Here is a 4,951-nt window from a genome sequence, read left to right as displayed (position 1 = left end):
AAAATGAGCATCTGAGTGCATCTCTAGGGGGAATGCAGGCAATGGGAGATGATGCTGGCAGAGACCTCAAAGGGGCTAGCAGGCCCCCTGGACAGAGTCTTGGCTTGTGTCACATGATGTCCACGTCCTCCACCAACTGGGCTGCAGCCTGGGGAATCGGTGACCTACGCTAGGACCGGGAGATTTGAAGCCTCTTCTCGATTCAGCTTCATCAGCCCCTTGACCTTGGTCGATCACCTCCCCTCCAGGCCTTGGTGTTCCCGTCTGTAACGCGAGGACTTGCTGGGTAAGATGGGCTCCCAAGGAAGGCGGGAGGCTCCCAGGGACGCGGGGGTGATGGGCAGCAGCCCGGCCTCTCTCTCCTCCTGCTCACAGTTTCTCTCCTCTTCACTCCTGCGTAGGTACCTGCCGTGTGCCCTCTTCGCCATCATTCCCGAGTGTCTGGGCAGGAAGCCAGGCTGTGAGACGTGCTCTGGGGAAAGAGGAACTGGCCCCTGCCCCGAGGTGGGCCGGTGAGGGCTGCTGCGGCCGCAGACGGCTGCTCAGCTGGCCCCTGGCAGGCTCCAGGCTGAGTCACCCTGAGTCACCACAGTCACTTCCTACCACACATTCCTTCATTCACACAGTGTCTCATCCTTAAGGCCACCTCCCTGGAATCTCTAGGCAGTTGCCAAGTGTGAGGGGCATTCTGCCTGCCCCAGCCGGACGGGCCAAGGCCTCGGCCCCGGGAGCCCTGGCAGGGAGAGGGGGCTGGGCAGGGCGGTGTCCCAGGAAGGAATGGACAGCCCTTGAGCCATGCTCTGGCCCAGAAGGTCTCTGACCCTCGCGGGCCAGGTGCCCCCGGATGAGCGGTGCAGGTCCTTGCTGCTGCGAGGTCCCGGATCTGCCCCCTGGAGACTTGGGCACCTGGGAACACAGGTCCTCCCCCAGCACGCCGGAGTTCACTGAGCCGGCGAGAGCAAGTGGCCCACCTGCCAGCCTCACCTGTCGCCCCTCTCTGCTCCTTCGCTCGCTTATTCATTCATCTCCCTACGTATTTCTCATACGCCTCAGTCTGCCCAACGCCGCCGGCCCTGGCGAAGACCTCGCCTGCCATTGGCAGGCCTGGCCCCCGCCGCCCCAACGCCAGCCTGCGAACACCCCTCCCTCCACGAACCTCTGTACCCCAGTGCGGCTACATTTGTTTCGTTTCCAAAATTCCACTAATTCTCTTTTGTGTCTTTGTATTAGTGATTCCTCTTTACACATCAAAGGGACATTTTTACTCCTGACTGTTTTTGTACGAGACTTTCTGACTCTAGCAGGAATCTATGCCGTACCTCTTTGTCGGAGAAATTTCTTTTGCGTCCCTCCCCCAGGAAGAACCTGTTACGCCCAGAAGTCGTGGAGGGCCCGGATTACGGGGAGAGAGAAGCAAGAACAGAGGCCCGAGAGTTAGGAACCCCGGGTTAGTGTGCAGCCGGCGACGTGCTGTGTGGCCTTGGGCGGGCTCCTTGTGTCTCTGGGCCCTCTGCACTTCTTTGGGGAGAAGGCCCTGTGGTGCTTTGGGTGGGAACAGGCTCGGGCTCAGGCTGCCCGTTTCCAGCTGTGTGTCCTTGGGCAACCTCTTTGAGCCTCCGTTTCTTCAGCCGTAAAGTGGGGATACTGATGATAATAACGCCCCCACAAGGTTGTTTTAGGAATTAAATGATGTAAGCAAGCTGATCTAAGCTGGATAATCGGTGCAAGGCAGCTGGCAAGAAACAAGAGCTGATTTCATTTGAAAGTCCCCACGTGTCAGGGGTGGAAGTTATGGCGATGCCGACAGTTCCCTACAGAGAAGGGACCCGAGGAGGGTCCCACGTCACCCAGGGCTGTGGCCTGTCCACAGGCACGGAGGAAGCGGGGGGCCTGCGAGAGACCCGAACACTCGCCTCCCTGGCATGGGGAACCCACTCGGGGGTGCACGATCTCCAAGGCGGCACCGGCTGGGTGAACGCCAGCATGTGGCAGCAGATGCCATTTCCAAGGCCGTCTTGCCTCTGGAGTGGCCAGTGATCGGGGACCCTGATGGCACCTCAGGAGAATCTTGGGGTGGGGGAGCTGGGAGCACCTCCCAACTCGTTTAGGCTTAGGCGGACCCCATGCAGCCAGAGGGCGATGTCCAGTGATGCTGGTGATGGTGGGCCCCGCGCCCCCTGCTTGCGGGCCGGCCCGGCCCCGGGTAGGTCACTCGGATCTGCGTAAGACGTTTCACTGTGATTGGTGGCAACCACTGTCTCTGTTCTCATTCCCTTTGTCACCCCTCCCTGAGTTGGGTGGCACCAGAATGGCCATCGACATGTCTGGGATCCAGTTAAGGAGGAAGTGAGCTGGGGACATATTCGATTCGGGCTTATGAGGCGTATCTATGCAGTCTGTGGACATGGCTGTCTGCAGCCGGGTCATCGCGGGCTGTCCTGCTGTGGGCAGGGCTTCTGGGGGTCCTCTGCCACGCTTGGAGCTCACCCGGCACGGAGCTGGGGAGACGCAGGGCCAGGGAGGGTGAAGGTACCTGCGCCAGACTCAGCCCGGGCCGTGCGGGGAGCCACAGGGCAGGGTAGGCAGTTTGGAGTCGCGAGCGGCAGGCACCCTGCAGACGTTAGTGTGGCAGCTCTGCGTTCACAAGCAGGGGACGCGGAGGCCCGAAAGGGCAGGGGACTCACCTGGGGGCACAGGTGCAGGTCCTGGGAGGACTGCCAGGAGCTCAGTTCCCCTCTGCTCCCGCCACATGGTGGCTCGGGACTGGGGTCACCCCACGACTTCTCAAACGAAGAAACAGGCCAAAATGAAAACCGCTGATTGGCGGTTTGTGAACCCCTCTCGTAAACCACCCGTGTGCTTGTCTCCAGAATGTTCTTCCTTCACTGTCAAGGAGCATCTGCAGCCTTGCAGGATGCCACTTCCCTTTGCTGCCAGGAAGTTGCCGCAGGGTGCAAAGGTCACAGCAGTGGCCGGTGGGGTTAGAATGTGCTGGTTCACAAGCCAGCGAGCCCCCAGCGCCCCTGGAGCTGGACCCCTCGGCAAAGAGCTGAGCCTCCCAGACAGTGTCGGGTCTTGGATGTTCCTCTCCCCCCGAGAGGCAGGGGACGCCAGGTCCTGCCCCGCCCGGCCAGCAGGCAGTGGGACTGGGCCAGGAGCGGCGGGAGTAGGCAGCACCCCCCGGTTTCTCCCAACGGGTCGGGTGATCCCAGCCCCGCCTTGGCCCGTGTTGTCCACACCAGCAGAGGACACCACTGTCCTGGTGAGGAGAGGCCCCTTCGCCTCCATTGGGCTCCCACAACCCCTGCGCCGTGGCCCTAGTAACTGTCATTGTCCCCAGTAAAATAATATTATTATTTCAATCAATTACTGGCCACACAAGTGCCTCTCGCACCCCGACCGTGTCACTTGTGCCTGGCCCGCCCGAAGCACTGGCCGCCCCGTCCACGTGACACCCGGCACCTGACCGCTGCGTGCCAACCCCCTCCCCTGTGGCCCAGGCCGCGCTCCATGGCTGTTCAGTCCCCGCCTTGGCCCCTGAGGCAGTGACCTTGTTAAAATCTGAGCCTGGTCCCGATCGTCTCTGCTCGACCCCAGTGGCTCCATCTCGGGGACACGGCAGAGTCTCCTCCAGGCCCACAGCCCGCACGTGTCCCTGCCCCAGCCTTTCCTGTCCTTTCCTGGACTTTGTCCCCCGGTTCTGGACGGGTCACTTGGTCACTTCCCGGACGCCCACGTGGTTTGCCTCCTCTCGTCTGTGCTCAAACGGGGGCCTGCTCACCCTCCCTGCCAGGCCCGGCGCCCCGCACCGCTCAGCGGCGTCTGGCGTGCGTGGGGTCCGTGTTCTGCGTCTCTCCACCGAGAGGTCAGTGGGGGACTCGGCTGCTCTGCTCACTGCTTCGCCCCCACGCCGACGACCACGCTTGGCACATAATCGGTGCTCGTAAGTATTTGTTAAGTGGGCGAGGGACGATCCCAACGGACACGTCATGTTGTTGTCTCCATGTTAGAACCGGAGAAGCTGCGGGTCGTGGAGACAGGTGACCTGCCTGAGGTCGCCCTGTCTTTGTGTGGGTTTGGACCTGGCTCTGTCTGACTCTGAGATCCAGCTTTCGCCCAAGACCCCCACTGCCTCCTGCACACACGTGCCCCACCTGGCGAGGGAGCTGGAGCCCGGCACCCAGGCTGTGAGCTGCTCCGGGAGCGCCCGTGGAGGCGGCGGGGGCTGCATCCCAGAGCAGAGGCACCTGGGCTGAGCCGTGAAGAGGTGACGGGGAGGGGGATCTGGCTCAGCTGGCGGTGCGGGGGGTGAGAAGAGCATTCTGGGAGGGGAACACCACGTGCAAAGACAGCCAACGGGAAGATCTGGGCAGGTGACGCCATTGCCCCACGGGGCCTGATGGGGGGTCACATGGAGGTGGGCAGTGGCGAGGACAGTCGGGGGCAGCAAGCTACACAGCACAGGGCCTCCTGGGCCGTCGGGAGCAGGCTAAAGTCCGTCCAGGAGCCAGTGGGACAGGAGGTGACATCCGCAGGTCTCACTGGAAAGACCTCTCCAGTGACAGGTGCAGGGCGCATCGGCAGGCGAGGTGGGCGAGGCGGCTACCTGGGGGCAACGCCAGTGAGGGCTGAGGTGTGCGAGCAGACGCGAGAGGAGAGGGGGGCGCCCCGGGGCTCCCCAGAGGGGTCGGCGAGCCCCCGGGTTTCTGGCTGGGCGACTGGGCAGAAGGGAGGTGACGACGTGGGTCCAGCCTGGCGTGTGCGGAGGTTTTGCTGCGTCTGGGTCTCTCGGGGGCGAGGAGAGACCCGGGGTGCTGGAGGAGCGGCTCTGGGCCCAGGGGCCGTCTGGGCCAGAGGAAAAGATGTGAGGGTCCCAGTGCCCACGTGTGGAGGTCACTTCAGCCTGGAGGGGATGCGGCCCCTCCAGAAGGGGGCGCCCGGAGGACAGAGG

General features: G+C 62.9%; 1 long non-coding RNA gene across 2 annotated transcripts in view; it reads left to right on the top strand.

Annotated features, from left to right (window-relative positions):
- Window positions 1-1,318, top strand: part of LOC105308537 — a 3,578-nt gene extending 2,260 nt beyond the window's left edge. For both annotated transcript variants that reach the window (XR_897309.2, XR_897310.2), the window contains exon 2: window positions 402-1,318. This is a non-coding gene — a long non-coding RNA (uncharacterized LOC105308537). The remainder of the gene's footprint in view (window positions 1-401) is intronic.
- The last annotated feature ends 3,633 nt before the right edge of the window (window positions 1,319-4,951 follow it).

This window comes from Pteropus vampyrus, unplaced genomic scaffold, assembly GCF_000151845.1.
Source record: "Pteropus vampyrus isolate Shadow unplaced genomic scaffold, Pvam_2.0 Scaffold586, whole genome shotgun sequence".
Taxonomy (NCBI): domain Eukaryota; kingdom Metazoa; phylum Chordata; class Mammalia; order Chiroptera; family Pteropodidae; genus Pteropus; species Pteropus vampyrus.
This window is presented reverse-complemented; position numbering and strand designations above follow the sequence as displayed.